Genomic DNA, 27,098 nt, shown 5'->3' with positions numbered 1-27,098 from the left:
TTCTTTACCTTGACATTCATAATCTCAGGGCTGTTTCTCCTGGAGATTGCAACATGATCAATTTGGAACTCTCCGAGAGCTTGGACGGGAGAACGCCAAGTCATTTGCTTTCTGGGTAGATGGCGAAAGTGGGTCGACATGACCTGCAGGTTTTGATTTTCGCAAATGGACACCAGTCTTTTGCCGTTGGGATTGGTTCTTTTGTGAGCAGGGTAATTTCCTGTAACTTTCTTGTACTTCTGTTCACGACCTAGTTGGGCATTGAAGTCACCCAAAAGAAGCTTGACATGGTGTTTGGGGATTTTGTTTAATTTTTCATACAGTAGGTCCCAGAAATTATCAACTTCGTCTGGATCAGACTTGTTCTTATCGTTTGTAGGAGCATGTGCGTTAACTAGGGCGTAGGTTTTGTTTGCGCATTTAATTGTGAGTATAGACAATCTGTCATTCACAGGTTCGAAATTTGCAACCGATTTAAGGATCTTGGTTCTAACAGCAAACGCGGTTCCAAGCATCACAGCTCCATTGAGGATTCCTCTTTGCTCTTGAAAAATCGGTAGCCTTCGGATTCAAAAATCTCTTCATCTGGGTACCTTGTTTCCTGTAGGGCCATTATGGATATATGATTTTCGTGAAGAGCGTTGGTAAGGGTTTTCAACTTGCCAGTTTGTGTAAGTGAATTTATGTTGAAAGTTGCTAGAAAGGTTTTAGATTTTGGCCTGAGTTTTTGACTCTTCGGGGTACACCGAGACGCTCCGACTCGTCTCTTGCATGATGTCGAGTCTCCCCCCGAATTCGAACGAGACTCGTGCGCCGTGGTGTTCACGACGAGGGATTTATCCGAAGATTTACCCCCTGGGGTATGTGTCTTGAAATGTTGTGCCATCATGCTTTTTGACTTGACTTTGCTTTGGACGGGTACCCATCCTTTTACAACTAGGGTTGTTAGCCCTAGAGGTTGCCTCAAGATGTTTTCTGGCTTCTGGTCATTTACCAGTCTTCGCCGTAACCCTGGCAAGGGACCAGTTTTTTTTCACGGTGGTATTTTATTTCCCTACTACCCTCTGACTCTGCTGGCGGCAGAGCCAGCGAGCTTCCCCAATTCTAATGGGACGCGCCCGATGGAGGTAACCGGTAAATCCCCACACGGGTATTATTATTATTATTATTATTATTATTATTATTATTATTATTATTATTATTATTATTATTATTATTATTATTATTATTATTATTATTATTATTACAACTCACTCGGCCGTTTGTAATTATGAACACGCAGTAACATGCATAGATTTTAATGCTGGTTTTTCACCTATTAACATACAGGGTGACGCACGAAATGTCATACATCGGAAGTGTTTTATAAAATGTGTGAACCTTGTCCTTTCGCGAACAGAAACCTTATTTCATGCGTGATCCGACAGGCGACACCACATGTCGCGCATGCGTACCGGCTGCCAGTTATACAGCATGGCGTACAAAGGGAGACGGACGCGTGAACAGAAGGTGAAGATAGTGTTGTTTTAAGCGGAAACAAAGAGCGTAGCTCGGATCCAGGAAAGGTTTCGTGTTCATTTCCGTACTCGGTGGGCTCCTTGCCGACAGACGGTATACAGACTGGCCAGGCAATTTGAAATAGAAGGCAACATACTGGAGGGAAAACGGCCCCACCTCAAGCCGGTCCGCTCACCGGAGAATCAAGGTTCTTACACACTACCGGAGAATGTTGCTGCTGTGAGAGCGCCTGTGGCTCGGAGCCGCTCCAAATCCATCAGAACTGCATGTGTTCGTCGGTCAATTCAGAGAGTACTGCAGTCTGACCTTGACGTGTTTCCATACAAAATGACAACCGGTCATAAACTAACGGCGCTTGACAAGCAACGGCGAGTACAGTTTGCTGTTTGGGCTATTGCAGAAGGTGATCCCGTATTGCACTACACATGGTTCAGTGATGAGGCACACGTCTATCTCAATGGTGCAGTGAACAAAAAGAATGTCCGGTTTTGGGCGAAAGAACGGCCTGCTATTGTGCACGAGGTTGAAAGTCATGGTGTGAAGGTGTGTGTGTGGGCTGCAATTTCAAGTCATGGAATTATTGGGCCAATCTTTTTCAATGACACAGTCAAGAGTGCGCGTTACTTGGACATGTTGACAAACAGTTTCCTTCCAGAACTCATTGCATCACGACTACCAATAGAGACACAATGGTTCATGCAAGATGGAGCTCGTCCGCACACAGCAAATGTTGTTCTGGACTTCCTGAATGAACATTTCGGGCCCCGTGTGATGTCCCATCGATATCCCGAGCGTTTTCAGAACGGCTCAATCTGGCCACCGCATAGCCCCGATCTCAATCCCTGCGACTTCTTCCTGTGGGGATATTTGAAGGAGACAATCTACCGCCATAAACCAGAAAATGCACAGCAATTGCAAGCGGCCATTGTGACTTTCTTCCGAGGGTTGAATGAGGACTTGTGTCGTAGAGTGATCACGAACATGCGGGCTCGTCTCGAAGCTGTTGTACACCGAGAAGGTGGACATATTGAACATGTCCTGCACACGGACTAACCATGCACATGTCAGTGAATGTTGTAACGCCATTTTGTATTCAATATGTTGTATATTACATTTTCTATAAAGAATTTCCTGTGTATGACATTTCGTGCGCCACCCTGTACTTTCATTTCCAATATTTTCTCCACACCCTGTTGAGGTAGTGCGAACGATCTATGTCGCACATGTTGACCTTATGCAGTTTTATGGACGGATATATTTCCAAATAATAATAATAATAATAATAATAATAATAATAATAATAATAATAATAATAATAATAATACATTTTTGTTTTTACGTCCCACTAACTATGTACTTTTGACGGTTTTCGGAGACGCCGAGGTGCCGGAATTTTGTCCAGCAGGAGTTCTTTTACGTGTCAGAAAATCTACCGACACGAAGCTGTCGCATATGAGCACCTTCAAACACCACTGGACTCAGCCAGGATCGAACCTGCCAAGCTGGGGCCAGCACCTTAACCGTCTGGACTGCTCAGCCCGGCGGATACCTTTCCGGACGCCAAACTTGTGTGAAAAAATGTGCGTTATTGCATCGTATTTATGTGGTGGTTGGTAGTGTAATGTGTTCTGTGTAAATGAAGACGTGTGTATTATGACAAACTCAAACATCCTCTCCCCGAGCCGGATAAATTATCAAGACATGGATGAAATCTCCAGCCCAGTCGAATTGAACCCACGAGCCTCTGTATAGGAGAGCACTACGTTGACCATTCAGTCGAGTAACCGGGCAACTAGTATTAGTAATGAAAGGTATTTTATTTAGGTATGATTGCCCTCCCAAGCCATGGATGGACTTCTTATTCTTTTTGTATACTTCAGGCCTGGGCAACTCGCCAATCACTAAACGTTTAGTGAGTGAAAAATATTATGATTCCCGAAAATTTAGGACCTGTACTCAGAGACTACAAAATATGGAAGTTATTATTCAATATGCCAATCAGACAAGACTTGGACATACAGAACATAGCAGTTAAATCAGTATGATCTCCATGGATAATGCGTCTCTTGAGAACTTATAACTCTTTGGTGTAATCTGTTCTTATAGGCAGAAGAATTATATTGGAAATATGTTTCGCGGGAGAAATACGAAAATATAAGAAAATTCGGTAAAATGTTACATATAATAATAATAATTTCGTGTGGCTATTTCTAGCCGAGTGCAGCCCTTGTAAGGCAGACCCTCCGATGAGGGTGGACTGCATCTGCCATGTATAGGTAACTGCGTGTTATTGTGGTGGAGTATAGTGTTATGTGTGGTGTGTGAGTTGCAGGGATGTTGGGGACAGCACAAACACCCAGCCCTAGGGCCATTGGAATTAACCAATTAAGGTTAAAATCCCCGACCCGGTCGGGAATCGAACCCGGGACCCTGTGAACCGAAGGCCAGTACGCTGACCATTCAGCCAACGAGTCGGACAAATGTTACATTATTGCTTTGGATCAATATATTCGGGTGCATCTGAAATTTTCATGCTTGAAACTAGGGAAGGCAAAATATCGCTCAACTTTAACGGCACTGCATATGGCAAATTCATAGATAATGGCCCTGTCACTGTATTCAGTTGACTCTGGAAGCCTTCAGATGACGTGAAACCACACTCTTCTCATAAAAATGGTGTCTGCATTTAAATGCAATTAATATGTTACAGAACAGTCGGTAAAGGAAGTTGCAGAGGAATTTGGAAAATGAATCACAGTCCAAGGAGAGTAAATCAAATATCAGTATATGATTCAATGTTATTGGCTTTACGCCCATCTAACTACTTTACGGTTTTCGGAGACACCTATGTGCCGGAATTTAGTCCCGCAGGAGTTCATTTACGTGCCAGTAAATCTACCGACACGAGGCTGACGTATTTGAGCACCTTCAAATACTACCAGAGTGAGCCAGTTGGGTTCAGAAGGTCAGTGCCTCAACCGTCTGAGACACTCAGCCCGGCAAATCAAATATTTGAGATTTGCCGATGATATTGTTATTTTGTCTGGGTCTGCAGAAGATCTGGAGAAATTGTTGAATGGTATGAACACAGTCTTGGTGAATTAGTACAAGATGAAAATAAATAAATTCAAAACAAAAGTAATGGAGTGCAGTCGAACGAATTTAGGTGATGCAGGAAACATTTGATTAGGAAATGAAGTATTAAAAGAAGTAGATGAATATTGTTACTTGGGCAGTAGGATAATTAATGATGGCAGAAGTAAGGGGTACAAAAAATGCAGACTATCACAAGCAAGGAAGCCCTTTCTTAAGAAAAGGAATTTGATCACTTGGAACATTGATACAGAAATTAGAAGGACGTTTTCGAAGACTTTCGTCTGGAGCGTTGCAATGTATAGAAGGGAGACTAGCTTAGAAAGAAAGAGAATAGAAGCTTTTGAAATGTGGTGTTACAGAAGAATACTGAAGGTGAGATGGGTAGATAGAATCACGAATGAAGAGATACTGAATCGAATTGGTGAGAGAAGATCGATTTGGCTAAATTTGACCAGAAGAAGAGATAGAAGGATAGGAATCACCTTATTACACCCAGGAATTTTACAGTTGGTTTTTGAGGGAAGTGTAGGCAGTAAAAACGTCAGGGATAGATCAAGGTATGGATATGACAAACATATTATAACAGATGTATGATGTAGTAGTTATGTGGAAATTAAAAATTTAGTACAGTGTAGAGTGGCATGGAAGCTGCATCAAACCACTCTATGGACATAACCCAAATAAGAACAACAACATCTCAACATAGTTTTTATTTCGTAGGTACCAATCAGTATGTTAAGTGCTTGAATAGGTCTATTTTATTATTGCATGCAGACTATTTTGCATTTTCGAGAAGGGGGGAGGGGATAAATATAGCAGCTGTCGGCTGGTTTTAACGCGGAAAGGTAGATCACACAATGAAACCAGTTGGTCAGGTCTGGCGTACTTCAGTAGTAGTCATCAGGTGAAAAAAAAGAGGGCCACAAATAGACATATCGCGCTACGATACTTAGAATAATCAATACATCTACGATGTTACCATTAAGTTCGCGCACCCAAATAAATAACCCGCCCACTCTCCACCCAAACATCATGTAAGTCATCGGGGAAGATTTCGAGGATCCAGCCTTTCTTAACCTTTACCTTTTCCGAAGCAGGATCCAAAAGTTCATGGACTGAGCGCACCTGGTAAAGCACATACATATAGTCAAATTAGATCACTATGTATCAACAGATGAATACGTCGACGGTGCTCCTCAATTACGGCGAAGTTAGAGCGAACGCATTAGAAGCACAGCGTCCGTACCACGAGAGATTTCCACATAAACGGCAACCAACCGCAAATACGTTCAGGAGTGTGGAGTGACGTTTGCGTACAACGAGTACTTCCTGTAAGAGAAGCGCTAGTGTTCTCCGATGATACTGCTGAGATTCTTTTGGACGCTACCGAGGGGAATTCGCACACAAGAAGCCGGGTAGTAACACAATCGGCCAACATCAGGCAGTCGTGTGTCTTACGGATCTTACATGCCGATCGTTTTCACCTCTATCACTTGCAGTTACATCAGGAGCTCCGCGAGCGAGATATCGAAGCTTGGGTGATGTATGTGCATGGATACTGAGACAGGAGGCAAATGATCGCACGTTCGTGTTGAAGAAAATATTGTTTTCGGACGAGTCACGATTTCATAACAATGGCACTGTGAATCGTCGTAACATGTAGGCTACTGCTGGAGCGTTACTGGGTAAGGGAGGTAGCACTTCAGGAACGATGGTGAGTAAATATCTGGTGTGATGTATTGGATGGCCGCTTAATTGGCCCACATTTCTTTGGGAGCCATTTGAGGGGACCCCGCTACCTACAGTTTCTCCGCGATCAAATACCACCGGTCCTAGATGATGTGCACCTAAGCGAGCGTAACCATGTGGTATCAACACGACGGTGCTCCACCGCACATGTCAGCAGTTGTTCGGGACCACGCGAGTTCTACATACTCTGGTCGAAGGTTAAGAACGTATGGATCTGTCACATGGCCAGCCAAATCGCCCGATTTAACACCACTGGCGTCTTCCTGTGGGGCCATTTGAAACAAGCACTTTATGCTCAGCAACCGGAAGATCCTCAGAGTCTTCGAAATATCACTACGGCAGCCTGCAGATCCGTAACATCTACCACACTCCACGATCGTGAATGTCAGTTCAAAGGCATACTCAGATGTGCATTAATGATGGCCACCTGTTCGAACACTTGCTTTCCCAGCAAACTGAACCTCAGTTTCCTGGATTCAGATCACCTGAACATTCTATTCTCGTCCAGCCCTGCCTACTAAAAGGCCCTTTTTAGGGCCGTATAGTCCGGCTTCTTGGCTAAATGTTTAGCGTGCTGGCCTTTGGCCACAGGGGTCCCGAGATCTATTCCCGGCAGAGTCGGGAATTTTAACCATCATTGGTTAATTTCGCTGCCACTGGGGCTGGGTGTATGTGTCGTCTTCATCATCATTTCATCCTCATCACGACGCGCAGGTCGCCTAGGGGCGTTAAATCAAAAGACCTGCACCTGGCGAGCCCAACATGTCCTCGGACACTTCCGGCACTAAAACCATACGCCATTTCATTTCAGGGCCATATAAGCATCCCATAACTGAATAAGCTTGTGTGAGACAACATAGCCGTTATCTTACTTATATTTTGTAGTTGTATTTCGTTTCCGGAAGAGTGGAAGAGAAGGCTGTTGGCCTTAACTATAAATAAATAAATAAATAAATAAATAAATAAATAAATAAATAAATAAATAAAGTGAGGCCGACGAAAGAACGTGAATCTTTCCTCCTGAGAATTTGAACGGCGTTAACAATTCACATGGTCAGCACCCGGTCGAACTGAGCTAATCGTGCACACGGTGCATAAGCGGTGGATGTTAGTTTATCCAGTACGCTGTATATGAATTTAAAATACATTTGCACATCGACAAACATTTCGTTTTCGGTAGGGTGTGGTTTTCGCGTCCGTTTAGGAGCAATATTATTCCACAATCCATGGTGGCACGAGGCCTTGTGTGCGCAGTGCTCATTAGGGGCCGTAGACTAACGCGGTATGTAAATAATATCTTAATATTATCACATCAACTCCAATTATCATATGCTAAATATTTGTAAATCGTAACTAAATTAATCGTGTGGCGCAGACCTTTCAACAGTCCACTGAGGGCATCGCTCACATCGGTGACAACCTCCTAGCGCATTTTGGCAATGATTAACGTCTCCATGATTTTCTCGCCTAATATGGAACTTCTGTGGTCTTCAGCATGTTCTCCCAACTAAGCCCCTTGCGACATTTACATGTTCCTAAGGTTAAAGAAGGAACGCCATTTAGCTTCAAAGAAGTTCAAGCAGCATCGCAAGAGGCATTACAGGGGATTGCAAAAGATTGCTTTGAATAAGTTAATGGCGTGTGGGCTCCAATGTGGACTGGTGCAGGTCTTCCGAGTTGACTGCGTATAGGCGACCTGCGCGCCTGTGATTATGAGGCCCTATCTACAATGAGTTCTGATGCTGAATACGGCACACAAATCCAGCCCCCGAGCCACTGGAATTAACGAATGAAGGTTAAAATCACCGACCCGGCCGCGAATCGAACCCGGCACCGTATGGACCAAAAGGCATCACGATAACCATTTATCCCTTGCATCCGGGAGACAGTGGGTTCGAACTCACTCCTAGCCCTTTCCTGTCCCATCGTCGCTGTAAGACCTATCTGTAGAGATGCGACGTAAAGCAACTTGTAAAAAAAATATCGTCACACCCATGCCAAAACCGCGAATGTAACAATGCTCTTCCTATCCATTATTTCCCTTGATACAGATCACGCCTCCCAGCCACATATTGATATACAGTCCATCAGAGCAATTTTCGTTGAGTTCATTTTCCTATGCGCATGTGTAAAGGAAAATGAACCTTCAATACATCATACTCTAGGAGCGGGTAAATATGACATGCAAACACACATTCTTACAGTACGGTACCTTAAGGTACAGTAAGCATAGGAAAATGAACACAACGAAACTTGTTCTGACAGATTGCATAGCAATATGGGAGGCGTTACCAGTCTTAAGGGACATAATGGATAGGAAAAGCATTGTCACATTCAGGGTTTTGGCATAGAAACGACGATATATATATTCTTTGATACAAACGGTTTACATTTAAAACTTTTTTTATTTAATCCTTTCACAATTTAGGGAAAATTACATTTGTGTTGGAATAATAATGAAATAATCAGGTTCAGCCTGTGTAGGCTACGGTATTCGCCAGAGATTCTGACACTGGATGCTACGATTTCTTACTCTTATCCAGAAGCGTATCAGTCAATGTAAATAAGTAATATAGTGACTCTACCTAATTGCGCATCTCTCTGACAGAATAGGTTCGTAGAAGGTTATGAAAGCTTGCTCCAAATTTTACCGGGAGAACCTTGCATCCCAGAGCTATCAAGGGCCATAAAACTGTTCTAGCTACGAGCACTTTTATCCTAAAATGATTGTGGAATTACAGATGTTATGTAATGAGGGTACTGTTATTTCTGTGGCGACAATCCAGTTTCTGAATTTGACCTTTAAATAGTGGATAAATAGAAATATGCTTATACACTCACATTATCTTCAAATTTTCTAGTAACTGTGTTTGAATGCTTGTTTAACTGCTCGTATAGGAAAAGCTGCTTAATGGGGAAAATACTACTGTATGTAACATTTATGTATTTACTTACATGTCACTCATGTTCATATTTTAAACGATGCTAAAGGTAAAGAATTAGCCTAATTAATGCATTCTTTAGTAACCTACTTCTAGTTTACTGTGCTTCATTCTAATAATTGCCTACAGAATACATGTCTTTAACATAAATCTAGGAATTTCTGGAGGAAAATAATCTAGCATGTGAACAGTCAGCAGCTGATCCCCTATGACTACCGCCATTTTGGTTTTGATATAATTGTCTGAGATATTCTGATCGGTCCTAATTTAACTCGAAAGATTATATGAGACTCTCGAGCGAGAAGAATACCCGTCCCGACTCATAGGTATTACAGAATATACGGTATGATGCCGAGCGACATACCGAATCACTTAGATACAGCGTGGCTGTCTCACACAGAGGCTTTTGTTGCCAGCGAAACAATTACCTCTTTCTTTCTTAATCCGTTTACTCCCTATGGTTAGTTTTCCCTCGGACTCAGCGAGGGATCCAACCTCTACCGCCTCAAGGGCAGTATCCTGGAGGGTGAGACTTTGGGTCGGAGGATACAGCTCGGGAGGAGGACCAGTACCTCGGCCAGGTAGCCTCACCTGCAATGTTGGACAGGGGCCGTGTTGGGGGACAGGAAGATAGGAAGGGATAGACAAGGAAGAGGGAAGGAAGCGGCCGTGGCTTATGTTAAGTACCATCCCGGCATTTACCTGGAGGAGAAGTGGGAAACCACGGAAAACCACTTCCAGGATGGCTGAGGTAGGAATCTAACCTCCCATCTACTCACTTAACCTCCCGAGGCTGAGTGGACTCCGTTCCAGCTCTCGTACCACTTTTCAAATTTCGTGGCAGACCCGGGAATCGAAGCCGGGCCTCCGGGGGTGGTAGCTAATCACACTAACAACTATACTACAGAGGCGGACAATGAATTACTTCTACTATGCCATAGCATGCATCCTGAGCCGAAAGCGTTTTGATAAACAAAGCAAAAATAAGTATATTTGTTGAGAGCCCCAGCGTTCACTGCCTCCTCCCCTAGTCTGCTATTAGTGAAGCCCCTTTTTAATAAGAAGCGCAGATTATAGGGAGAACATACAGTTGCAGGAGGCATTTATGAACCTGTGAGCATCCATAATTTTCACAAGTCCGAGAAGTAAATTTACCTTAGGACTACTGCTTGCGTCTTCCCTGTTACGAAATGACATTAACGTAGCCCTAACCAGTCAGAGAGTCAACGCATGTAAACAAAAACGTACGTGTCTGAAGCATTCTATATTGGTTGTATAAGAAGTATTCAATCCTCCCCTGCGATCCATGTGACCTTGCCACGGTGGGGAGGCTTGCATGTCCCAATGAAGCAGATAGCCGAGCCGCAGGTGCAACCATATCGGATGGGTATCTGTCGAGAGACCAGACTAACGAATGGTTCATCGAAAGGGGGGTAGCAGCCTTTCGGAAGTTGCAAGGGTGGCAGTCTAGATCAGGGCCCCTCAGGGTGCATGCACCAGTACATTGCGCTGTGGACGGTGCAAAAGATGACTTCGCTTGTTTGACCAGAGTACAGACCCCCACTCCTCGATTTGGAGCAATAGCGCTGTCTCTCCCTTTCCCCACGCCTGTCTCCCTCTTCCTCACTTGCTCCGTAGCGCTCCAAATCCGAGCCAAGTTGAGCTAAGCTTAGCCAAGTTGCCCAGAGACGAAACGTTGGTCCGAGCCTAGCCGAGTGGGACCGATGCACAGGAACTCTGCGCCTCAGTTTGCACGCGTGAGATTTTGGGCGTTTGAGAGGCCGTGGTCTAGATGATTGACTGATATGGCCTTGTAGTAATACCCAAGATGGCTTAGCTGTCTTGATACTGCTACACGGGAAAATACAGCCGTAACTAACTCCCGAGGACATGCAGCTCTCTCTCTCTCTGTATGAACGATGTAATGATGATTGCTTCCACCCGGGTAAAATATTCCGGAGGTAAAATATTCCCCCATAAGGATCTCCTTGTGAGGACTACACGAGAGGGGACATCATCAAGAAGATGGATATTGACATGCTGCGAGACGGAGCGTGGAATGATAGAAGTTTGAATCGTTGCGGTATGTTAGAGAATCTGAAAAAGGGAGATGGATAGATTAAAGTTAGATGTAGTTGGTATAAGTGAAGTACGTTTGCAGAAAGAGCAGGATTTTTGGTCTGGCGATCACAGGATTATCAACACAAAAGCAAACAGGGGAAATGCACGAGTTGGTTTAATAATGAATAAGAAAATAGGGCAGCGGGTAAGCTACTACGATCACCGGGCGAGTTGGCCGTGCGGTTAGGACCGCGCAGCTGTGAACTAGAATCCGGGAGATGGTAGGTTCGAATCCCACTGTCGGCAGCCCTGAAGATGGTTTTCCGTGGTTCCCCATTTTCACACCAGGCAAATGCTGGGGCTGTACCTTAATTAAGGCTACGGCCGCTTCCTTCCTATTCCTAGGCCTTTCCTGTCCCATCGTCGCCATAAGACCTATCTGTGTCGCCGCGACGTAAAGCAATTAGAATAAAAGCTACTACGATCAACAAAATGAAAGGATTATTGTTGTTAAGATAGACACCAAACCAATGCCCACCACAATAGTGCAGGTCTATATGCCCACTAGCACGGCAGATGATGAAGAAATCGAAAGAATATATGAAGAGATAGAAGATTTAACACAATATATAAAAGGTGATAGAATTTAATTGTGATGGGAGCATAGATTGGAATGCAGTGATAGGCCAAGGAAGTGAAGGTAATACAGTAGGAGAATTCGGATTGGGACAAATGAATGAAAGAGGAAGTCGGCTGGTTGAATGCTGCACCAATCATAATTTAGTCCTTGCTAATACTTGGTTCAAACACCACAAATGACGTCTGTATACGTGGATGAGACCTGGAGACACTGGAAGGTATCAAATAGACTTCATTATGATTAGTCAGAGATTCAGAAACTACGTGTTGGATTGCGAAACTTTCCCAGGAGCATGCGTAGAGTCTGACCACAACTTGTTAGTCATAAAATGCCATCTGAAGTTGAAGTAATTGAAGAAAGGGAGGAATGCAAGAAGATGGAATCTAGACAAGTTGAAAGAAAAGAGTGTAAGGGACTGTTTCAAGGAAAATGTTGCACGAGGACTAAGTGAAAAGGCTGAAGTAAACACAATGGAGGAAGAATGGACAGTCGTGAAGAATTAGGTCTCTAAGGCTGCTGAAGAAATGCTAGGAAGAAAGGAAAGTTCAACTAAGAATCAATGGATAACTCAGGATGTACTGGACCTTACAGATGAACGAATAAAGTACAAGAATGCAACAAATTTAATGAAGACGGCTGAAAAGAATGCAGGCGATTAAAGAATGAAGTGGATAGAAAGTGTAGGACAGATAAGGAAGAAGTGTAATTTATAAGGTATATGAGACAAGAGAAGTGCCATCCGATTTTCGCCAGAATATCGTTATACCTATTCCCAAGAAAACCTGTGCTGACAAGTGTAAAAACTACCGCACCATTAGTTTAGTATCTCAAGCCAGCAACATTTTAACGCGTATTATTTACAGAAGAATGGAAAGACAAATTGAAACTGAACTGGGAAAAGATCGGTTTGGATTCAGAAGAATTGTAGGAACACGTGAAGCAATCCTGACTTTACGTCTGATCTTAGATCGAATAAAGAAGGACAAGCCAACATACATGGCGTTCGTAGATCTAGAAAAGGCATTTGATAATGTTGTTTGGACCAAGCTCTTTGAGAGTCTGAAGGTGATCGGGATCAGATACCGGGAACGAAGAATTATCTACAATCTGTATAAAAATCAGTCTGCAATGATAAGATTCGAGGGCTTTGAAAATGAAGCAGCAATCCAGAAAGGAGTGAGGCAAGTTTGCAGCATATCTCCCCTCCTTTTCAATGTTTACATAGAACAGGCAGTAAAGGAAATCAAAGACGAATGTGGGAAGGGAATCACGATCCAAGGAGAGGAAATCAAAACCATGAGATTTGCTGATGATATTGTTATTTTATCCGAGACTGCAGAAGATCTGCTGAAATTGCTGAATGGTATGGATAGAGTCTTGGGTAAGGAGTACAAGATGAAAATAAATAACTCGAAAACGAAAGTAATGGAGGGCAGTCGAACGAAGTCAGGTGATGCAGGAAACATCAGATTAGGAAATGAAGTCTTAAAAGAAGTAGATAATTGTTGTTACTTAGGTAGTAAAATAACTAACAATGGCAGAAGTAAGGAGGACATAAAATGCAGACTAGCACAAGCAAGAAAGAAGGAGGAGAAATTTGCTCACTTCGAACATTGATATAGGAAATAGAAAGATGTTTTTGAGGACCTTCGTCCGGAGTATGGCATTGTATGGAAGTGAAACATGAACGATGACGAGCTCAGAAAGAAAGAGGATCGAAGCTTTTGAAATGTGGTGTTACAGAAGGATTCTGAAGGCGAGATGGATAGATCGAATCACGAATGAGGAGATACTGAATCGAATAGGTGAGAGGAGATCGATTTGGCTAAATTTGACCAGAAGAAGAGATAGAATGATAGGAGACATCTTAAGACACCCAGGACTTGTGCAGTTGGTTTTTGAGGGAAGTGTAGGCGGTAAGAACAGTAGGGGTAGACCAAGGCATGAATATGACAGGCAGATTAGAAGAGATGTGGGATGTAGTAGTTCCGTAGAAATGAAAAGTTTAGCACAGGATAGGGTGGCATGGAGGGCTGCATCTGAAACCAGTCTAAGGACTGATGACTCAAACAACAACAACAACAACAACAATAAGTATTTAATTTTAAAATATCCTTTACGTTTTCTAGTCTGTTGTAAACAAAAACAAATTTAGAAAACCATAGTGCTTACATAGAAGAAAAACAGTCATGTATGTACTGGTGTTTTATGAATGTTTATCTTGAGTTCGACACTCTGGGAAAGTTGACGTTGAAAAGCATGGCTTCCGTCGTAAAAAATTAATTTTTAAATAACACCACCAGTCCAAAATTTTCAGCAAATCTTCCCAACTTTTCCTATCCTAACTTCCGAAATATTATTTTTGGATCTGAGAAGACTAACTTTATGCCCGGCTACCTTTGTCCCCAGGAATTAACTTGACACATTCTTTTTTTGTGTAAGCTGAGCCATCCTCGGAGCCATTACCTTTCCAGAAGACGTGTGTTGATGGTTCAGTTTATTTGCCTCGTGGCAAGTAAATATTTATACTTGTGGTAAGTGTGAAGCCCAAAACATTGCGATTCTGTCTGAGGAGGCGACACGACGCTTTGAAGCGTAATTATAGTTACATTTGAGGAATCTAATGGAAAAGAGGCATAAGCTACTAATTAGTACTTTTCGGGAGAAGAAAATTAAAGGAAACTATTTCTTATGCAGCTTGCATCCGGGAGATAGTAGGTTCGAATCCCACTATCGGCAGCCCTGAAAATGGTTTTCCGTGGTTTCCCATTTTCACACCAGGCAAATGCTGGGGCTGTACCTTAATTAAGGCCACGGCCGCTTCCTTCCAACTCCTAAGCCTTTCCTATCCCGTCGTCGCCATAAGACCTATCTGTGTCGGTGCGACGTAAAGCCCCTAGCAAAAAAAATTCTAATGCAACATTGATCTGCAGCAGGATTTATCTTATTGATTGATTGATTGATTGATTGATTGATTGATTGATTGATTGATTGATTGATTGATTGATTGATTGATTGATTGATTGATTGATTGATTGATTGATTGATTGATTGATTTACTGTATTTATACTGTCAATATTAAGGCCAGGTCGCCTTCTCATTCATCGAATCAGATTAATACACTATCTACAGTAACTTCTTTACGACCATCTATAGGCTACACCTAAATATTCGGTAATAAGTATGATTATACTAACTGATATATTGGTATATTAGTAAAATAATGTATGTAAACAAGATATGACTATTGTGTTTTAATTCATGTCTAAGTTATTTATAATATTCATTACTAGGTAAAAGTGTAAGAAAAATTAACATAATTATTTGAATCATGATTATATATGAGTTCGCCTTTATGGTGTAATAGTTAGTGTAATTAGCTGCCACCCCCGGAGGCCCGGGTTCGATTCCTGGCTCTGCCACGAAATTTGAAATGTAGTACGAGGGTTGAAACGGGGTCCACTCAGCCTCGGGAGATTAGCTGAGTAGAGGGGTGTTCGATTCCCTCCTCAGCCATTCTCGAAGTGGTTTTTCGTGGTTTCCCACTTCTCCTCCAGGCAGATGCCTGGACGGTACCTAATTTAAGGCTACGGTCAAGCTTCCTTCCCTCTTCCTCGTCTATCCCTTCCTATCTTCTCATCCCCCCAACACGGCCCTTGTTCAGCATTGCAGGTGAGGCCACACGGCCGAGGTATTGGTCCTCCTCCCCTGTAGTATCCCCGATCCAAAGTCTCACGTTACAGGACACTGCCCTTGAGGTGATAGAGGTGGGATCCCTCATTGAGTCCGAGGGAAAACCCGACCCTGGAGGGTAGTGTTGGCTACTGAATGCATAATTCGAAGCAGCGTATCGATTCATTCAAGTGTCCGAGTGAATCGATTCACAGGACCGGCGAACTCACGTCACACGATTCAGCTTACTCCCAACGGACAGTGCTGAGTGACGCACTCACTGGGCGTTGACGGGGAGCCGAGCTTCCGCGGCAGCGAGATATACAGTGAGCCATAGCACACCGAAAGAATTGTGAACGAGCACGGCTCAGTGAGACACAAGATACACACGGCTCCTTATCGGCTCACTGGACACTGGCGGAGAGCCGAGCTTCCGCTGCAGCGAGACATACAGTGAGCCATGGCACACCGAAAGAATTGTGAACGAGCACGGCTCAGTGAGACACAAGATACACACGGCTCCTTATCGGCTCACTGGACACTGGCGGAGAGCCGAGCTTCCGCTGCAGCGAGACATACAGTGAGCCATGGCACACCGAAAGAATCGTGAACGAGCACGGCTCAGTGAGACACAAGATATACACGGCTCCTTATCGGCTCACTGGACAGTGGCGGAGAGCCGCGCTTCCGCTGCAGCGAGACATACAGTGAGCCATCGTACACTGAAAGATCCGTACGCTATAATGGACTCTCGAGCTCAGCTCATTTGAAAATAATACCCATTTTCATTCACTGTCCTCTTCTTACAGAGAGGTTTAAATAATAGATGGATTTATTTGCAGTGTTAAAAAGGTACCTAGTCAAAACATAATTCTGAAGTAGCTAGTAAGTAGGAAGGCTATTAGGTTATACTATTTATTACTTTAATGAATCTTAGTATTATAACTTAGTTGACATTTGACAATTAAACTCGACTCTAGCCTGCCCTATGACTATGAGTCATGCCACGGCCAACTCGAAGTTCCGGCCTGCTACACATGACAGTTCCATAGTGATGACGTCAGTTTTTTTTTTTTTTTTTTTTTTGCTACTTGCTTTACGTCGCACCGACACAGATAGGTCTTATGGCGACGATGGGACAGGAAACGGCTAGGGGTGGGAAGGAAGCGGCCGTGGCCTTAATTAAGGTACAGCCCCAGCATTTGCCTGGTGTGAAGATGGGAAACCACGGAAAACCATTTTCAGGGCTGCCGACAGTGGGGTTCGAACCTACTATCTCCCGAATACTGGATACTGGCCGCACTTAAGCGACTGCAGCTATCGAGCTCGGTGACGTCAGTTTTTTAGTGCAGCGATATGTAGGCACGAGTCTTGTTTACATGGTGGTTTCGTAGCACGTTGTTGTTATTTCAACGTTATTAGAGGTGTTCGTTCGTGTTTAAAAGTCATAACTGTATGAAAACGCATCAGTAAAGGATGTATTTTCAGCAATAGTATGTATTAAATACTGTAGAATTCTAATTCGAGCAGCCTGATGTTAGAAGTACTGCTAGGTTATGTGATAGGTTAAATGTACCCACTGAGCTATTATGAATTGTCTAAAGTACTCTAAAGTTTATAATTTAATGATGATTATTACTATAATGTGTTAGTGTAGTGTATGCTCCTCTTTGCAAAATGGGGCGAACGTGTAGTGTGCCTGGATGTAGGCCTAAATCCAATTACCGTTCAAATAAGGAGGTGGCTATCTCAACATTTGCGTTTCCTATCTATAAGGAGAAGCGAGCTAAATGGATTCATGCTATATACCGATCTAATTTTGAACTCAGTAAATATTCCTGTGTCTGTATTAAACATTTTTCCGAAAATCACATATTTCGAGTTGATACTGCAAAACGACCAGATGATTCCGTTTTAACTGTGCCTAGGTTAAAGCCAAAACTAACTGACGATGCTGTGCCAACTATATTTTCTGGGCAGCCGTCAGATATACGTCTCAACCAACACCTGCCAAACATAAATCGCCAGAAGAAGGAGACAAGATATCAAACTATGAGGACTTGTTGGGTAAGTTAACAACCCTAAATGTACTTGAATTTTCTACCAAAACTGATGTCAGTAAAGTTTTGTTTCACAAGCTTCAAACCAAATTCATACTTGCTAAAGCTGTGCAGAGAGGGGTTGAAACAGCTTACAGATTTTGTTTTTCAAATTGCTGTGGAGGGCTACACTTTATTTCAGACCTTGATATCTGATTTTAAAGATGCCCTTTTGAACACCAGAAGTCACAGGGATGTTTTTACAAACTTTTTGAAAATGAAAGTTGAAGAAACTGGCAATTACTGTGATAAGTGTGTGTGTGGTATAGGGTTCATTAGAATTGTGTCCAACATCTGCCACATTTTCGGAAACTTTTTAGTAACAATTACTCAAAAATAATTAACAACACTATGCGCACAAACAAGCGTAAAATAATACCATTTTAGAGACAACAGTTCGCCTATTAAGCATCAAATGATTTGTTATGGAGGGCTACATGTTAATTCAGGCCTTGATATCTGATTCAAAGATGTATTTTAAAAAAGTGGAAATCGTAGGGATCTTCCTTTCAATGATTCGATAATGGAAGTTGAAAAACCTGGTAATATCTGTGCCAAGTGTGGGTATGAGCTGCAGAGTTAATGAGTGTCGTGTCGAAGATCTATCATATCATGGCAAATATTTTTCCTAACTGTAATTCATAAATAATTAATAGCATTATGAGCTCAAATATGTGTAATATAAGGGCATTTTAGAGACAGCAACAGTTTGCTGAGTGACCATCATACTACTTTTCAAATTGTGGGAAACTACACATTAACTCAGACCTTGATATCCCATTCAGTGGTAATTGTAGGGATGTTTCTTTCAATGTTTTGATAATGAAAGTTGAAAAATCTGGTAATTTCTGTGACAAGTGTAGGTGTGTGCTGCAGAGTTAATGAGTGTTGTGTCCAAGATCTATCATATCATGGCACATAATTTTCCTGTCATTCATAAATAATTAATAATACTATATGCTCAAATAAGTGCAATGTGTAATATAAGGGCATTTTAGAGAGAGCAACAGCTTGCCAAGCGACCATCATACTACTTTTCAAATTGTGGAAAGGTACACGTTAACTCAGACCTTGATACCTCATTCAGTAGTAACAATAGGGATGTTTCTTTCAGTGTTTTTATAATGAAAGTTGAAAAACCTGGTAATTTCTGTGACAAGTATGGGTGTGAGCTTCAGAGATAATGAGCGTTGTGTCCAGGATCTATAATATCATGGCAAATATTTTCCTGTCATTCATAAATAATTAATTAATAACACTATGTGCTCAAATAAGTATAATATAATGGCATTTTAGAAACAGCAACAGTTTGCCTAGTGACCATCATACTACTTTTTAAATTGTGGAAAGCTACACATTAACTCATACCTTGATATCTGATTCAAAGATATATTTTTAGACAGTGGAAATTCTAGGGATGTTTCTTTCAATGTTTTCAATGTTTTGATAATGAAAGTTGAAAAACCCGTGACAAGTGTGGTTGTGTGCTGCTTAGTTAATGAGTGTTGTGACCAAGATCTGTCATATTTTGGAAAATAAGTTTTTTAATTATTCATGTGCTCAGACAAGCATAAAAAAATGCATTGCCTATTCACCGTCATGGTACAGTCCACCGTACAGTAGCCTTCAGTCGAACATTTTACAATATGTAATGTATTACCTTGAGTGCATATATTTGTGTATTCGTATGTATACTTTTGATAGCGTTTCTTCGGTGTTTTGTGTTTATAGGCTTATTATTGAATTTTCTTTGTCAAATTATGATAAAAAGTATCGTATCAGCAATATAGGAATTACACGCGAAGACGGAGAGTGAACACTATTCGCGTGACGTCACAACTGTTGGTAGCAGGCCTCTATATATCAAGATGGCCGTGGTCATGCTCATGACCACTCAGAAGTACCTGTTTTATATTGGCAAGAACGGCTCAGTATTCTCTCAGTTCATATGTCACATCGTTGCACAAGACTTCAATCATATGTGGACAGACGCAATAACTTAACCAACAGTATGTTGAATCAGAAAACCAGCGGGCTACTATACATCTCGGGTAGCCCCTACAAAATATGACGATTTAAAAAAATCCTCAGCTGATAGAAAAATACATATTTTCAAAAATGATTGAGCGAGTTGTCGTGCTGTTAGTATCGCGTAGCTATGCGCTTGCATTCGGGGGATGGTGGGTTCGAATCCCACCGTCGGCAGCTGTTAAGATGGTTTTCCGTAGTTTCCCCATTTTCACACTAGGAAATGCTGGGACTGTACCTTAATTCAGGCCATGCTGCTACCTTCCTAATACTAACCTTTCCCACCCTGCGTCGCCGGGAACCTTCGATGTATTAGAGTGACTAGCATTTTTTTAATAGTATGAAGACCAGATGGCAGCTGCGAGCACTGAATGCTGTTGCTGCTGTCTTACCAGCACATACTACACAAATGCAGTAGGAACGGTGACTAATGTGCCGTGAATCGGATCACTGTTTCGATTCAGTAACGTGAACGGAATCAAATGAATCGATTCAGTAAAATGAATCGAATATCCCATCACTACTAGAGGGTAAACGGATTATTATTATTATTATTATTATTATTATTATTATTATTATTATTATTATTATTTGCTTTACGTCGCACCGACAGAGATAAGTCTTATGGCGATGATGGAATAGGAAAGGCTTTAGGAGTGGCAAGGAACTGGCCGTGGTCTCAATTAAGATACAGCCTGGTGTGAAAATGGAAACCACGGTAAACGGATTAAGAAAGAAAGATTATATATGAATTTGACAGGAGTCAGCGAATTACAATGGCAGGACATACAAGAGAACATACTTTCATTAGTAAGATTAGTAATGAGTATTTTAGTTACACGAGAAGTCCCATACAGCTGCTTTGGAAGAGTTTCCGCTTTTGTATAGCGCTTATATTCTATATTATATTATCCAGTTACAGGAAGCAATAACTCTGAAGGAGTTTTTTTTTTGTTAGGGGCTTTACGTCACACCGACACAGATAGGTCTTATGGCGACGATCTGAAGGAGTTGGTGAATGTGTGTGTATTAACTAGTTCCTAAACTAGATGTACTTTTAAAACACTGTTAAAAGATCCCGTTCTATTTTAGTGAACTGCGACAACCTCGTCCTCAATCACATTGTAAATTTAAGGCTTCCATCATTTCATCCCAAGTATTCTTGGTGTCACAGGAGGCAACTTGGCTCATTGTGTATTTTGGCCTTTCTTTACGCCATATGATCTTTTTAAAAGTGAAAATTCTACCTTTGTGTCGAGCGGAAGTTCGAACCTTGGCTGTTTGGGTGGACAGACATCAGCTACACCAGAATGGCTCAGACGGTAGAAGTTCTATTGAGTTTTAACATTCTGAAATCCCGAACAAAGCTTGTGATATTTATAAAATGAAAAATCGTGTTTCTCTGGTTTGGAATACAGGTAAAGCTATGGGTGTCAATAGCTAATGATCACAAAGTTAGCAGCCATATGTAAATGCAAACAACCGGGCGAATTGGCCGTGCAGTCAGGGGAACGCGGCTGTAAGCTTGCATCTGGGAGATAGTAGGTTCGAATCCCACTGTCGGCAGCCCTGAAGCTAGTTTTCCGTGGTTTCCCATTTTCACACAAGGCAAATGCTGTGGCTGTACCTTAATTAAGACCATGGCCGCTTCCTTCCAAGTCCTAGGCCTTTCCTATCCCATCGTCGCCATATGACATATCTGTGTCGGTGCGACGTAAAGCAACTAGCCAAAAAAATGCAAACACTTTTTTTCCTGATGCATTGCAAAATGAACCAGTACGGTCTAAAATAAAAAGGAATCAGTGAATAAAAGCTTATGGTAATATCTGTAAAACTTGTTCATGACAATTGCAGCAGCTCCTCTAGCAGGTTACAGATTAGTTCTGACGTTTCTGAACATGAACTGAGGGCCTGCGATGCGGCTGTGGGAAAAGGCATAGTGAAAGATAGAGGAGTTGTGGGCCACGTGCTGTGGGAAGGAAGGTTGTAGATATTAACACGTGAGAAATTCTAGTTCGCCTACATCGTACTACCGCCTCTTGTCTTTCATTGTTCCAATGATCCTCTTAAAACATGCTTGCAGAAAACAAAGACATCAGAACGGAACTGTAGGCTCGGTTTCAAGACTAAGCATACAAGACGCGAGGTACGGGGTCTGCGCTGCATACTACTTTCGCAAGAACATTACAACGCTTTGTGGTTTCTCGCATTGCCAAGTCACGTTATGTCCAATGGATTTCTCTGCCTGTTTCCTACTTTTGGAAGAAGACGTAAGTGATGAAGCGGAAGCTTCCCTACGCTTTATTTTGTGTGTGTTGAACTGGTGATGATTACTGTTTTTTCTTGCTATTTGCTTTACGTCGCACCGACACAGAAAGGTCTTATGGCGAAGATGGGAAGGAGAGGCCTAGGAATGGGAAGGAAGCGGCCGTGACCTTAATTAAGGTACAGCCCCAGCATTTGCCTGGTGTGAAAATGGGAAACCACGGAATACCATCTTCAGGGCTGCCGACAGTGGGATTTAAACCCACTATCTCCCGGATGCGAGCTCACAGCTTGGCGCCCCTAAACACACGGCCAACTCGCCCGGTGATTGCTGTTTTAATAGGAAGTGCAACTGTGCAGTCATCCTTTAATAACACTAATCAGAAGGATAACATAGAACAGGTACGGCCCTACGCAGTAGCGTAGCCAAGATCGGCCGATGGGGTGGGGGTGGGGCGTTATAGTTACAATAATAATGTTATTTGCTTTACGTTCCACTAACTACTTTTACGGTCTTCGGAGACGCCGATGTGCCGGAATTTAGTCCCGCAGGAGTTCTTTTACGTGCCAGTAAATCTACCGACACGAGGCTGTCGTATTTGAGCACCTTCAAATACCACCGGACTGAGCCAGGATCGAACCTGCCAAGTTGGGGGTAGAAGGCCAGCGCCTTAACCCTCTGAGCCACTCAATCCGGCGTTATTGTTACAAAATGATGGTAAAGCACAATGAAGGTGCATGCATGACTTGTCATTATAGTGACACTGTTATAAGTGAATTACTGATCCCTTGGTTCGACAATTATATCTTTGAATATTTATTTAGTTTATTTTTGTCATCTTCTGTTTATTTTCTTTTTGTAAAATATACATGGAGGGGTTTTAACCCCCAGTAACACCCCCCATCCACACCCCCCACCCCTACTGGCTACGCCCCAGAATCTACGAAGAGGACAAGTGTTGAACAACGGAGGAGCATGGTAAAATTAAGCGGGGAATATGCCAGAATGAGCTAGGAAACCCGTGGACGCCAACACACGTTCCTAACTTGAGAGATTTGTTTAGTCGCCTCATGCGACCGTCAGGGGATATCGTGGATGAATGCTGCCACCCCCGTCCACAGGGGTTCTGGTGGAAAAGACAGTGATGTCTTCATTAGTACGAAAACCGAGCGAGCCTACAACATTCTTGCAAAATGCCATCTACTAATACACAGTGCAATTAAATTCAGTAGTTATTTTTGAGTCTCAAGACTTCTCCACAGGATTCTGCGTTTAATAAAATATGATGTTAGCAAGCAGCCGACTAAAGTATACTGAGCTCGATAGCTGCAGTCGCTTAAGTACGGCCAGTATCCAGTATTTGGGAGATAGTAGGTTCGAACCCCACTGTCGGCAGCCCTGAAAATGGTTTTCCGTGGTTTCCCATTTTCACACCAGTCAAATGCTGGGGCTGTACCTTAATTAAGGCCACGGCCGCTTCCTTCCCACTCCTAGCCCTTCCCTATCCCATCGTCGCCATAAGACCTATCTGTGTCGGTGCGACGTAAAGCAACTAGCAAAAAAATAAAAAATAAAAAAACCGACTAACGTATGTGGAAGAATTGGTGAAGTCGGACTTGTTAAATCAGTTTCTCGTCATACTAATGTCCGGTGCAGAATAGGAACCACTTACCAAAGCCTCGCACCTCGCCTAAATCCGGCGTATCAGTGGCGTATTAGGTATCAGTGTTGCCAACGCTGGATCACGAAAAGTAGCTAATATGGCCAAAATGGACAATAATGGCTAAATATATGGAATAGCTTGCAAATAGACGCTATATGCATAGGTGCCCTCCCCTGTGAACCATGTGATCTTGTTGCGGTTAGAAGGCTTGCCCGTCCCAAAGAGGAGATAGTTGAACCATAGGTGCAACTATATTGGATAGGTATCTGTCGAGAGACCAGACTAACGAATGGTTAATCGAAAGGGAGGTAGCAGCCTTTCAGAAATTGCAAGAGCGGCAGTCTGGATGATGGAATGATATGGTCTTGTAAAAGTATTTAACATGAATTAGCTGTGTTGATATTGCTACACGGCTGAAAACAACGGGAAACTACATCCGTAACTAACACCCGAGGACATGTAGCTCTCTCTCTCTCTCTCTATGAATGAATGATGTACTGATGATGGCTTACTCACGGGTAAAATATGTCGGAGGTAAAATAGTCCCCCAATCGGATCTCCACGTTGGGACTACCCAGGAGTGGGCAATCATCAGGAAGAATAATACTGACATTCCCCGAGTCGGTGCGTGGAATGTTAGAAATTTGAATCGTTGTGGTAGATTAGAGAATCTGAAGAAAATGGATAGACTAAAATTATATGTAGTTTGTATAAGTGAAGTACGTTGGCAGAAAGAGCAGGATTTTTGGTCAGGCAACTACAGAATTATCAACAAAGAATCAACCATGGGAAATGCAGGGGTTGGTTTAATAATGAATAAGAATATGGGGCAGTGGGTAAGCTAAGTAGTGTGTATCGTGAACGAATAATTGTTGCCAAGATAGACACCAAGCCAATCCCTACCACAATAGTGCAGGTCTATATGCTCACTAGTTCAGCAGATGAAGAAGAAATCGAAAGAATATATGAAGAGATAGAAGATTTAATACAGTATGTAAGAGGAGACGAGAATCTAATTGTGATGAGGGATTAGAATGCAGTGGTAGGCCAAGGATGAAAAGTTAATGCCGTCGGATAATTCGAACTAGGACGAAGAAATGAAACAGGAAGTCGTCTAGTTGAATGCTGCACTGATCATAATTTAGTCCTTGCGAATACGTCGTCCAAACACCACAAACGACGTCTGTATACGTGGATGAGACCTGGAGACACAAGAGGATATCAAATAGTCTTCATTATGATTAGGCAGAGATTCAGAAACCAGGTGTTGGATTGTAAGACGTTCCCCGGAGCAGACGTGGACTTTGACCACAACGTGGTAGTCATGAAATGTCAAATGAAGTTGAAGAAATTGCAGAATGAAGGAATGCAAGAAGATGGGATCTAGATAAGTCGAAAGAAAGGAGAGTGAGGGATTGTTTCAAAGAACATGTTGCACAAAGACTAAATGAAAAGGCTGAGGGAAACACAATAGGTGAAGAGTGGACAGTCGTGAAGAATGAGATCAGTAGGGCTATTGTCAAAAGTTAGGAACAAAGGTAAAATAAAGTATGGATCAGTGAATAACTCGGGAGACATTAGACCTGATTTACGAACGGCGAAAATACCAATAATACAAAAAATGAGGAGGGCAGAAAAGAATACAGGCAATTAAAGAATGAAGTAGATAAAAAGCGCGTATCAGCTAAGGAAGAATGTATGAAAGAGAAGTTTAAGGACGTTGAAGGTTGTACTGTTGTAGGAAAGGTAGATATGCATGCAGTAAAAATCAAGAAAAACTTTGGAGAAAGGAAAAGTATGAATACTGAGAGCTCATATGGAAAACCACTTCTAGGGAAAAAAGACAAGGTAGAAGAAAGATGGCAGGAACATATTAAACAATTGTATCAAGGTTAAGAAGTAGACGATAATATTCTGGAACAAGAAGACGCTGTTGATGCTGAAGAAATGGAGACCCAATTATGAGGTCAGAATTCGACAGAACTTTGAGAGACCTAAATAGGAACAAGGCACCTGGAATTGATGACGTACCCTCGGATTTTTATTTTTTTAAATTTGTTTTTGCTAGTTGCTTTACGTCGCACCGACACAGATAGGTTTATGGCGACGATGGGACAGGGAAGGGCTAGGAGTTGGAAGGAAGCGGCCGTGGCCTTAATTAAGATACAGCCTCAGCATTTGCCTGGTGTGAAAATGGGAAACCACGGAAAACCATTTTCAGGGCTGCCGACAGTGGGGTTCGAACCTACTATCTCCCGAATACTGGATACTGGCCGCACTTAAGCGACTGCAGCTATCGAGCTCGGTACCCTCGGATTTACTGACCGCCTTGGGAGAAAGCAGCATAGGGAGGTTATTCCATTTAGTATGTAAGATGTATGTATGATACAGGAGAAGTGCCATTCGATTTTAGAGAGAAAATTGTTATACCCAAGAAATCAGGTGCTAACAAGTGTGAAAACTACCAGATCATTAGTTTAGTATCTCACGCTTGCAAAATTTTAACACGTATTATTTACAGAAGAATGGAAAGAGAAGTTGAAGCTGAGTTGGGAGAAGATCAGTTTGGCTTCAGAAGACATATAGGAATACGTGAATCAATCCTGACTTTTTCCGATTTTAGAGGATCGAATTAACAAAGACAAGCCTACGTATTTGGCAATCGTAGATCTAGAAAAAGCATTCGATAGTGTTGAATGGACCGAGCTATTTGAGATTCTGAAGGTGATTGGGATCAGATACCGAGAACGAAGAATTATCTACAATCTGTACAAAAATCACTCTCCAATGATAAGAATCGAAGACTGTGAAAAAGCAGAAGCAATCCAGAATGGAGTGAGACAAGACTGAAATTTGTCCCCTCTCCTTTTCAGTGTTGACATGGAACAGGCGATCAAGGAAATCAAAGAGAAATTTGGAAAAGGAATCACTATCCAAGGAGAAGAAATCACAACTCTGAGATTTGCCGATGACATTGTTATTTTATGTGAGTCTGCAGAAGACCTGGAGAAATTGCTGAATTGTATGGACGCAGTCTTGGAGAAGGAACACAAGATGTAAATAAATAAATCCAAAACCAAAAGTAATGGAGTGCAGTCGAACGAAGGCAGGGGATGCAGGTAATATTAGTCTTAAAGGAAGTAGATGAGTATTGTTACTTGGGTAGTAAGATAACTAACGATGGCAGAAGTAAGGAGGACATAAAATGCAGACAAGCACAAGCAAGAAAGATCTTTCTTAAGTAAAGAAATTTGCTCACTTCGAACATTGCTATAGGAATTAGAAAGATGTTTTTGAAGACTTTCATCTGGAGCGTGGCATTGTATGGAAGTGAAACATGGGCGATAACTATCTCAGAAGGAA

The 27,098-nt window shown here is 42.3% G+C and overlaps 2 protein-coding genes across 4 annotated transcripts in view; one reads left to right on the top strand and one right to left on the bottom strand.

Moving 5' to 3' along the window:
* The window catches only part of LOC136863993 (glutamine amidotransferase-like class 1 domain-containing protein 1), a 717,178-nt gene that overhangs the window by 86,937 nt on the left and 603,143 nt on the right, over window positions 1-27,098 (top strand). The gene's annotated exons all lie outside the window — the stretch shown is intronic.
* bgm (bubblegum) overlaps window positions 1-27,098 on the bottom strand; it is a 514,443-nt gene that overhangs the window by 328,803 nt on the left and 158,542 nt on the right. The window lies entirely within an intron of this gene.

The sequence above is a fragment of the Anabrus simplex genome, chromosome 2 (genome assembly GCF_040414725.1).
Source record: "Anabrus simplex isolate iqAnaSimp1 chromosome 2, ASM4041472v1, whole genome shotgun sequence".
NCBI lineage: Eukaryota > Metazoa > Arthropoda > Insecta > Orthoptera > Tettigoniidae > Anabrus > Anabrus simplex.
This window is presented reverse-complemented; position numbering and strand designations above follow the sequence as displayed.